Below are 11,875 nucleotides of genomic sequence, written 5' to 3' on the forward strand. Positions count from 1 at the left end.
CACACCTGTCATTGGTCTCGGTGAGGCTTTTCTCTAGGATGTCTGCATCACTTCTGGAGTTAATGATAGCTCCCAGCTTGCAGTCGTCTGTGAACTAAGTCAGCCAAAGTTCCTTTGTGATGGCCTGGACTCCTGAGAAGTAGATGTTCAACAAGAGAGTACCCAGGAGTGGTCCCTTTGGGACTCCACTCATGACTGGTTGGCAGTCTGACTTGGATTTCACTACTTTCACACTGCATATTCTATCTGTGAGCCAGTTTGCAACCCACCTAGTGATATAGGGGTTGATGCCTAGTTTGGTGGGTTCATCAATAATTCCTGACTGAGGAATGGTATCAAAAGCCTTGGCCAGATCAATGTAGGCTGTATGTAGTGCCTTACCCTTATACACAGCCCTGGTGACTGACTCAAAGAAGTTAACGAGGTTGAGCAGGCATGATCTCCCTTTCACAAAGCCAAGCTGTGTGGGATCTAGAGTGAGGAGATTACCTATATCTTTGTCAATCAGGTTCCTGATGATGTGCTCCATAGATGTACATATCAAACTCATCAGGCTAATGGGCCGATAATTCCCAGGGTCTGTGGTCACTACCCCTTTATGGAGAGGGATGACTGTAGCAGTGCACCACTTGGGAGGGATAAAGCCTGAGGTGAGTCTGTGACTGAACAGGGTACACAGATGTGGTGCCAGGTCTCTCTGCAGTTCATGGCAAGCACAGCCAGGGATATTTTTGGGTCCCATGGAAGGTGCATTCTTGCCTGTAGTCAATGCAGGTTTAAACTGGGCTGCAGTAATACTGGGTGCCTGGCATTCTTCTGGCATTGTGATTGTTCCCTTATGGGGAAAGAGAGTGGTAAAGCTGGCACTGAATCTGTTGGCAAGAATGTTGGCAATATTTGTTGGCTCAGTATAGGAGGTAGCATTGTGCAGTAACTCAGAGCACTTCTGGGTATTGCCGTGGAGGTTCTTGATATAACTATCAAAGGCTTTTTGATTGTTGTCAGTGTTTGATGCAATTCTGCCATCATAGCTGGCTTTAAATGATTTCATGAGAGATCTCAAGTTGTTGTTGAGGCTAATAAGAGAATTTTTCCAGTCTTGGGACTCCATATTTTTCTGCAACCATTTCTTCCTTCTGTTGTACAGTTTATTAATGGCAGGGGACCACCAGATTGGCCTGCAGTGTTTGGATGAGAACGTCTTGGTTATGTTGGGTATGGCTAGTTCCATGCATTTATGTACATGTTTGTACAGTGCATTTGTGTATGATTCGGCAGTCATGCAGCTATTTTCCATTGGCATGGGTGCTGTGAAGTTAGCCACCTCTGTTTTTAGGAGTCCAAAGTCAGTTTTGGAGAAGTGTTTCAAGGTGGTTAACTTTGCAAGGGGTGTGGGTGTGATGTGGATTTCCATGGTAATTACATTATGGTTGGATCTGACTAGGCAAGGATTGACTACTGTTGTTGAGCAATGGTCCTATATGCTAGTAATCAACACAGGTCAAGGATGTTGCTTCCGCTACTGGTGGTCAGAATGAGCTGGTCCAGTGTATTGGAACTGATGAATTCCAGGAAGAGTTGGGCCAGTGTATTGGTGCTTGAGTATTTTTCCCAGTTGACGGTGGGGTAATTAAAGTCTCCTAGTATGAGAATGTTGGGTTGGAACTTGATAGATTCCAGGGTGTTGAGGAATGTGGCTAGAGAGTCTAGGGACATGGATGGGGACCTATAGCAGGCTATGACCTGGATTGCACTATTACCCAATGGCAGTTGTACCTGAAGTATCTCAGATGCATTATGCTGGGATACTAGTGTGGAGGTGTGCATTTCCTTTATTAATATGGAGACACCACTACCTTTGGAGCTGTGGTCCATATTTTGGGCCTGACAGGTGTGGAATGAGTTATAGCCTGGTAGAGCAGGGGTGCTGTCTGCTGCTGTAAACCAGGTCTCTGTTATAGCACAGATGTCAATGCTCTCTGTTTTGAGGAATACTTTGAGTGACTGCATCTTGAGATTTAGACAACTAGTGGTGAGCAGCATGACCCTTAGATTGCATTTATTTATACCTGTTAAGGTGGTAATTTGATTTAGAACACCGCCTAAAAAGGCACTATATGGGTGGCAAGATAATTAGCCAGTACCTGAATACCCAGGGGTGACAGATGCAGGCCATCTCCGGCAAGACATTGTGGTCTGTTAATCATGTAATTCCAAGCAGACAGATACTGGATCCCCTGAGAATGACACCAGACACTTACACCAATTGTTGAAGTCAATCATTTCTTGTTTGTACTGCAGTATCATTCTGGATGACAGTCGTATACTGCTTAGGGTTACTGTCATACCTACCTGGCCCACATAATCTGAGAGCTCCACCATGTCTCTTTTCATGCTGTCTAGGGAGGTGCATCTCAGGTCATTCACACCCACATGGACAATGACAGAGTGATTCTTGTAGCTGTTGTGGAGTGTCTGACTGGGTATATTATATGTTGGATTTTGGCACCTGATAAACAGCTGACTGTTACCATCTCCATATTCAACCTAGTGAGTGGGACATCTGTGTGCCTCACTATTGAGTCACCTATGATTATTGTACTGGGCAAGGTGATTATCCTTAGGGGCTTAGGTTGAGGGGCACACTGTGTAGGTGAGATATGTGTCCTGTGGTTTGTGCTGTGTTGTGGTGGTCGAGTGTGTGTCTGTCTTGGTGGTCTCTGCTGTTTGGGTAAATGTCTATTGGGTGCCTCTGTGAAGGTGGGTGTGTGGTTTTTGTTTGTATGTCAGAGCTGTGATAGTGGGTGTTCTGGAGGGCTATGTGTTCCATGTGGTGTGGTGCAGGTGTTGACCTTCTCCTCTTGACCAGCTGTCCAGTCTTCACTGAAGAGTGCATATTTTCCAATTTGGAGATATGGGGTATCTGTCACAAGCCTGAGTGTTGGGAGTTTAGAGTAAAGGGCTGTCTGTTTACATGAGGCAGTTGCAATAGTGCCTCAGAATGCCCAAGTGCACCAGGTTAATGGGTGAAAGCACAGAGAACTGCACGTTAATCATGCCGGGAGGGATGGTCGTAACTACTAAGTACTGGAGCTAATCCTGTGAGGAACGACTACTGTTGATGGTTCTCAGGTGTGCGATAATAACTGATACAAAAACCTGTTGAAGTGCAAAGCTATTAGGCTATTTGAAGTAGAAGAGAGAAAGAACTAGCAAGATCTAAGAGAAAAACTGAAAGCAGACTTTCTGGCACCTGTAATAGTTTACCTCAGCTGTGCAGTTATCAGCACCTTTGGCCATTTGTCAGTCCAGTAAGCTCTGTAGCAGTGTGTGTACAACCTCATACACTTCCCATCACCCTACTTTACTAGGTCTACTGATGTCATTCACCTTAGAAGTACCTTGGAGAATGAAGTGTAATCATATAAGCTTCATGACATGTCTGATAACTGCGTAACACTATAGTAGAAATAATGAGATAGACAGGGGTTCTAATTTCAATACTGGCAAGTGTGTGTGTGTGTGTGTGTGTGTGTGTGTGTGTGTGTGTGTGTGTGTGTGTGTGTGTGTGTGTGTGTGTGTGTGTACATGTGTTTTTGTGAGAATCATATACTGTGTGTGTTATACCATTTTGAGCTGTGTACCACCCTGTACACTTCCAATTACCCTACTTTACTAGGCCTGTTGATGTCATTCACCTTAGAAGTATCTTGGGAATAGGTGAAATCATATAAGTTCTGTGGTGTGTCTGATAACTGCATAACACTATAGTAGTAATAACTAGATAAGTAGGGGTTCTAATATCAATACTAGCAACTGTTTGTGTGTTTGGGTGAGGATCATATCCTGTTTGGCGTATACCATTTTGATGTGCATACCATCTACACCTGTTTACCACCTCCCAATTGCATTACTTTATATAGTGTGGTAATGGCAGCTGCCTCACATGCAGCATGTTAAATCATTGGACAGGCCATACCAGTCCTCTGTACAGATGTCTATGGAATATCCAGATGTTTGCAACCTATATGTGATCTGTGTCCCTTAACATTGCCCATGTATGTGATATTGTTGCCAAATCAGCCACAGTGAGTGTAGTGACACACATGCCACAATCATGTATCATACTTGCATGAAACATAGGTTCATAGGTTCATAGGTTCATACTAGGCTATCTGCCCTAGGGCATTTATAAGCCTAGCCCAAAGTTTTGTGGCTTACACCACCCCTTAAGTTTAAAGGGTACTATGCCCATTATTTTGCCATGTCTCTGTCCAGCAGTGACACTGAGGTGATCCCCGGGGTAAACCTGCGATCTCCCATCCATTGGTCAAGATTTCTCTTGAACAGAGACAGTGAGGTGCTCTGCCTCACATGTACCGGGATTTTGTTCCACAGCATAGGGAGTCTCTGGGTGATGAATCTGTCCCTCCAGCACGTCCTATTTATAACTGTGTTAAGATTTAAGTCTCTTCCTCTTGTAGTTCTGATGGATTTAGATTTTTTGAGATGGAGCATGTCCATTAATTCCGGGTTGGACATGGCCTTGTATGTCAGGCACAGGTCACCTCTGAGCAGACGGTATGCGACTGAATAGAGCTGGAGTTCCTTCAGTTGGGCAGCATAAGACATATTTTTGAGACCCTTTATCCTTTTGGTGAGGAACTTTTGGGGCCTTTCCAATTGCTGCAGGTGTCGGGTAAGATACATTCCGAATGGGGCATTGTACTCAATCATTGGTCTGATGAGTGATGAGAATAGGGGAACAATGACCTCCCTTGATCTAGATGCGAATCCCTTCATGATCAGGTGGGCAATGTAGAAGGTCTTCCTAACTACTTTGGCAACGTGAGTGTCAAACAAAAGGTTTCTGTCAACCTGGGTCCTCAGATCCCTGATAACTTCTTCTGTGCTTAGTGGATTGCCACCTATATGGTAGCTAGGGGTAACCTTGTTTTTCCCAAAGGGTATGACTATGCATTTTTTGGCGTTTAACTTTAGGCCATGGCTCTGGCACCAGTTATCCATTTCTATGAGACCCTTCTGAAGGATATCTGTGTCTGATGTGTTTTCAACTATGGCGCCCAGTTTGCAGTCATCTGCAAACTTTGTCAGCCATAATCCTCCTGTGTTTGCTTGTACTTCTGAAAAGTAGATGCTGAACAAGAGGGGGCCCAGGACTGAGCTCTGTGGGACACCACTTGTGACCAACTTGGAGTCTGACATGGCGCCAGCAACTCTGACCCTGTGGGTTCTGTCACTTAGCCAGTTTGCAACCCATCTTGTGACGTATGGGTTTACATTTAAGCTGGTGAGTTTTTCAATGATACCCGAGTGGGGTATTGTGTCGAAAGCTTTTGCAAGGTCAAGGTAGGCTGTGTGGACTGCCTTGCCCTCATCAATGGCCTTGGTGACTGTTTCAAAAAAGTCAACCAAGTTTAAAAGGCATGATCTGCCCTTGACAAAGCCAAACTGGGTTGGATCCAATGTCTGTAAGTCCCCTATGTCTTTATTTATGAGTTCCATTATGATCCTCTCCATAGCTTTGCAGACCAGGCTTGTTAAGCTGATGGTGCGGTAATTTCCAGGGTCAGTGGAGGCACCGCCTTTGTGAAGTGGGACCACAGTTGCCCTACACCCTGGGTACGTTTTAAGCATCCTGAGGTGAGGCTAAGATTAAACAGCTGCCCTAACTGCGGGTTTAATTCCTCATTGAGTTCGTGGAGCACACAACCGGGGACACCATCTGGTCCCATAGATGCTGTGTTTTTTGCCCTGGAGAGAGCAGTTTTTACCTGAGCATTTGAGATGTGTGGGAGGCTACAATCCGCTGGGATAGATATCTCTCCTTGGGGGGGGGGGGGGGGGGATTTGCACTGAACCTGTCCGCCAGTATGTTGGCAATGTCTGTTGGTTCAGTGATTTTTACATCGTTTTGAACTAATTCTGAGCATATCTGGGAGTTTCCTCCCAGGTTTCTAACATAGCTAAAAAAGGCCTTATGATTGCCTTTTGAGTCCTTAGTGACTTTTCTCTCAAAATTTGCCTTGGATGATTTTATGAGTGATCGTAGTTTTTTACTTATAATGATCAAGGGTGTCTTCCCTTTTAAGGATTTTGCTCTATCTTGTAGTAGCTTTCTCCTTTTATTGTAGAGCTTGTTTATGGCTGGGGTCCACCAAACTGGGCGCTTGCCTTTGGTGCAAAGAGTCTTTGTTTTGTTTGGGATTGCCTGATCCATGCAGTCCTGGAGGTGCTGGTAGAAGGCATTTGTACGTGATTCAGTGGCTTGGGTAATGTTTTCCGCTGGCTCGGGGGCCTTGAAGGAAACCACACCAGTCTTAAGAAGTGTGAAGTCGGCTTTTGAGAAGTTCTTCACTGTGGTCTTTTATCTGGGGTGGGAGCCGGATGTGGACTTCCAGTGAGATTAGTTTATGATCTGATCTCACCACGAGGGGTACACCTCCGGTGCTGAACATTGTGTCCCCATGTTCGTGATGATGAGATCCAGTATGTTTTCTCCTCTTGTGGGGATGGTGACTAGTTGTTCCATGGCATTAGAGTTTATGAACTCTAGGAACCTTTGGGCTAGAGTGTTTGGGCTTGAGTAATGATCCCAGTCTATATTCGGGTAGTTGAAATCACCTAATATGATGGTGTTTGGAGATATATTTATGAGGTTCCTGAGTTTGAGAGGGTGGCCTGTAACATGCTACAAATTGAAGAGCAGTCTTGCCTATGGTTAATTGCACCTGGATGGTCTCCGATGGCCGTGCGTTGCCACCAACCTGGAGGTGTGGGTATCCATAATGAATATGGATACCCCTTCTTGGTGTGGTCCGGTTTTGGGGCCGGACGCATGATATGAGGTAAAACCTGATAGTGCCCAGGTTTCAGTCAAAGCACAGACATTGATGTTCTCCATACTGAGAAGGGCTGCATCTTGAGGTTGACACTTCTGGCATTGAGCAGCATTACCCTTAGTTTATTTTCTTTTGTGTTCTAGGGTGGTAGGTTTAGAATTTGAGCCTTGCCTAAAAAGGCACTATGGGGTGGCAAGAGCCTTTGCCAATATCTGGAAGCCCAGGGTGACAGGTGCAAGCCGGGCTTGTCCAGCATGTCATCCCAGGCAGACAGACATTGGATCCCTTGAATGACACCAGATTAAGCCAATTATTAAAGCTGATCATCTTGTCTCTGTATTGTGGCATCATTCTTGGTGAAGGTAGGATACTGCTCACTCTTTCATGTAGTCCAGGGAGGTACGCCTCCATTCATTCACACCAGCATGGACAATGACTGAGTCATACTTGTACTTGCTGTTGAGTGACCTGAGTGCTTGCTGATATGTCTGCTACCCTATTACTTGTCCAGCCTTGTAAGAGTAACACATGAATCCAGATGCTATTTCTGGTGTTTTATCTCACCACCCATGAAGACATTTACAACATTACGTGTTGTAAGAGGTAGTGGGTTTTGTCCCATGCATATAATCTGTGTGGCATGTCATGTGTATGTAGTACTACAGTACATCAAAGTGGATATGTAGGTTTACTAATTTGTCTATTGCCAACTTTGTTTGTGTTACTGTATGCACATCCCCTGAGTGTGTGATAGGCATTGGTGGATGTGTCCAATTTGTACTCAGCCTTACAATAATCTACCTGTGATCTTATATGCTTGTTCACTCAAAGGCTGACTTGATGCCAAGTTGGTGCCTGCTACTACTTTGCCCTGCACAGCCAATATAGGAACCAAGTCTGTGGTTTGTGTATTGCTGCTTTCCAGCAAAAGGGATTACTCTACTTTGGTGGAGGCAGGTTTTACAAGTAAGGTATTGTTGAGTCCATACAGCTATGTAGGTGTTCATATAGCTGTTTGTAGTAGGCATGAACACAAAGTCATAACACAGTTGGACACCTCTCCAATTTCAAACTGATAATCATGCATATTGTAGTACCCATGGGAGTGTCAGGGCAATGCAACAACCAGTAGCAGTAGAAATGTCACTCTGTTGGATGCACAGTAACTAAGATTGCACACGGGTACAACATGTACAGCTTATTTAACTGACATTTTGCATACCATGCCTGTTATGAGGTGACCAGGTACACCTACTCATAATGACATGTTCTCAGGTAATATGTGATATACATTTCTGTTCTATGTCAGTATGGCACAGTGTATTCAAACTCTTGCTACCCAGTCATCCCGCTCAACCCATTAGAGCAGGACATCTGTAGGACGCCACACATACATGGGGGGCAATGAGACAAAATTAATGGCACTGTGTTAATATTGCTGTAACACACTTGAGTCATTCAATAGCCAGTAGCCTTTGCATTGACAGACATATCCTGGAGGATGTCCAACACTCATATGGCAGGAGGTGAGGAGAAAGACTAGGAGTGTGGTAGTTAGGGTAAGAACTTTTAATGTTGGCAATATGACTGGTATAGAGACAGAGCTAGCTGATATGATGGCCAGAGGAGAGTTGATATATTGTGTGTGCAAGAGACCAGATGGAAGGGGAGTACGGCTAGGTGTATTGGAGGCAGGTCATAATTGTGCTATCATGGTGTGGATGGGAGGAGAAAGGGGGTAGGGATTATCCTGAAGGAATAGCATGCCAAGAGTGTTTTTGGAGGATGAAATGAGTGTCTAATAGAGTGATGTTTATGATGCTGGAAATTGATGGTGTAATGATGAATATTGTTAGTGCATATGCTACGCAAATTGGTTGTGCGATGGATGAGAAAGAAATGTGAAGTCAATTGGATGACATGGTGATGACTGTACACAAGGGTAAGAGAGTGGTGATTGCAGTAGATTTAAATGGGCATGTTGGTAAAGGGAACAGAGGGGATGATGGGTATGTATGGTGTTATGCAAAGGAATGCAGACAGTGAGATGGTAGTGGATATTGCAAAAATGATGGACATGGTGTGGTGAATACGTGCTATAAAAAGAGGGTGGAGCATAGGGTGACATACAAGAGTGGAGGAAGATGCACACAGGTGGAATATATCCAATGCAGGAGGGCCAGTTTGAAGGAGATTGGAGAATGTAAAGTGGTGACAGAAAAAAGTGTAGTTAGCATAGAATGTTGGTCTGTAAGATGACATTGGTGATCAAGAAGAGGATGAGTTTGGGGCAGCACCAAGGATCAAATGGTGGCAACTGCAAAAAGGGTTATTGTGAGGTGGAGTTCAGGGAAGAGTTAAGACAGGCACAGGGTTGCAGTGAAGAGTTACCAAATATATGGGTAAGTACAGTAGAACTAGTAAGGGAGATGGCTAGAAAGGTGCTTGGTGTGACATGTAGATGGAGGAAATAGTACAAGGAGACCTGGTGGTGAACCGAGGAAGTACATGACAGTATACAGAGAAAGAGGTTGGAGAAGAAGGAGTGGGATTGTCAGACAGATGAGGAAAGTAGACAGGAGTATAAGGAGATGAGGGGCATGGCAAAGAGAGAGGTGGCAAAGGCTAAGGATGACGCATATGAAGAGTTGTATGACAGGCTGGGCACTAAGGTGGGATGAAAGGACTTGTACTGATTGGCTAGACAGAGTGACTGAGCTAGGAAAGATGTGCAGCAGATAAGGGTAATAAAGGATAATGAGGGAAATGTACTCATAAGTGAGGAGAGTGTGTTGAGCAGATGGGCAGAGCACTTTGAGAGGCTGATGAATGAAGAGAATGAGAGAGAGAAGGTTGGATGGTGTGGGTATGGTGAATCAGGAAGTGCAAAGGCTTACCAAGGAGGAAGTAGGGATAGCTATGAAGTAGATGAATACTGGAAAACCTGTTGGTCCACATGACATATCTGTGGAAGCATGGAGGTGTTTAGTGGAAATGGCAGTGGTGTCTTTAACCAGATTGTTTAATGATATCTTGGAAAGTGAGAGGTTGCATGAGGAGTGGAGAGAATGTGTTTGGGTACCATTTTAAGAATAAGGTTGATATGCAGAGCTGTAGTAAATACAGATGGATAACATTGGTCAGTCACAGCATGAAGTTATGGGAAAGAGTAGTGGAAGCTAGGTTAAGCAGGGAGATGATAAGTAGTAGTCAGCAGTATATTTTCATGTCAGAGAAGAGCACTATAGATGCAATGTTTGCTCTGAGACTGTTGATGGAGAAGTACAGAGAAGGTCAGGATTTGCTTTGTGTCTTTCTGGACTTAGAGAAAGCACATGACAGGGTGCCTAGAGAGGAGTTGTGGTATTGTGTAAGGAACCCATGAGTGGCAGAGATGTATGTAAGAGTGGTAGTGGATATGTACCAGGGTGATGTGACAGCGGTGAGGTATACAGGAGAGTGATGGATGTGTTTAAGCTGGAGGTGGGATTACATCAGAGATCAACTGTGAGTCCTTTCTTATTTGCAATGGTGATAGACAGGCTAACAGACAAGATCATACAGGAGTCCCCATTGACTATGATATTTGCAGATGACATTGTCATCTGTATTGAGAGTAGGGAACAGATTTAGGAGACCCTGGAGAGGTGGAGATATGCTCTAGAGAAGACAGGAATGAAGGTCAGCAGGACTAAAAATATATGTGCGTGAAGGAGAGGGAGGATAGCAGAATGTTGAGGATGCAGGGAGTAGAGTTGGCAAAGGTGGGTGAGTTTAAATGATTGGGATCAACATTTCAGAGTAAGTATGACTGTGGAGGACAGTTGAAGAAGACAATACAGGCAGGATGGAGAGGGTGGAGAAGAGTGTCAGGAGTGATTTGCGACAGACGAGTACCAGAAAAAGTGAAAGGGAAGGTCTACAATAGGATAGTGAGACCAGCTATGTTATATGGGTTGGAGAGAGTGGCATTGACAAAAAGGCAGGAGTCAGAGCTGGACGTGGCAGAGTTACAGATGTTAGGATTTGCACTGGGTGTGACAAGGATGGACAGGATTAGCAATGTGTATATGAGAGGGTCAGCCCATGTTGGACGGCTTTGAGACAAAGCCAGACAGGCAAGATTACATTGGTTTGGACATATGCTGAGGAGGGATGCTGAGTATATTGGGAAAAGGATGGTAAGGATGATGCTGGCAGATAAGATGAAATAAGGAAGGCCTCAGATAAGGTTCCTGGATTTGGTGAGAGAAGACATGCAGGTGGTTGGTGTGACAGAGCAGGATGCAGAGGACAGGCAGAAATGGCAACAGATGATCCACTGTGGTGACCCCTAACAGGAACAGCCAGAAGAAAAAGAAAGATGTTGTAATGTCAGTCTTTACAGATTTGCCAATTATTTGCCAGACATAACACAACTCTATGAGTAAATGACTACAAATATGAGGCACACATGGTCAGTGTGCATAACACTGGACAGTTTAATGGTATGAGCTCAGTATATCACATGCAGTTCAATACACATGTCTGCAACAGTACTTTACTATGCAAATACCATTTATAGGTCTCTCACATTTCTGAGACAAACTAGTATATCATAGTTGTATTCACAAATAAGATATGGATATGTATGACATCCCAGTCAGTCTTGTTCAACACACACGTCTGTAGCAGTCATATGTGAGCCATACTTTCCTGGGTGACTCAGGGGCCTGACCTATGATCTATGTCACTGCAGACAGACCCAGATGCTATGTCCATAGGTTCTGATCAGCAATATACCATTACAGAAAGTCTTGTTGAGACATATATGTTAAACTTCCTATTACTCATTCTTACATACCCCCAACTTCAGTCGATTGCATGCTTGCTTGTTTCACATACCTTTTTACTTTGTTTCAAGTGTAGGTGGTTATATCCTGCTTGTTTTTTTTTTTCTTTTCACTGTCTCTCTCTCTCTCTCTCTCTGTCCTTCTCACTCTCTCTCTCTCTCAAGGATGTAGGGTGTACAT

This window comes from Protopterus annectens, chromosome 2.part1 (assembly GCF_019279795.1).
Source record: "Protopterus annectens isolate FY-2018-M chromosome 2.part1, PAN1.0, whole genome shotgun sequence".
Taxonomy (NCBI): domain Eukaryota; kingdom Metazoa; phylum Chordata; order Ceratodontiformes; family Protopteridae; genus Protopterus; species Protopterus annectens.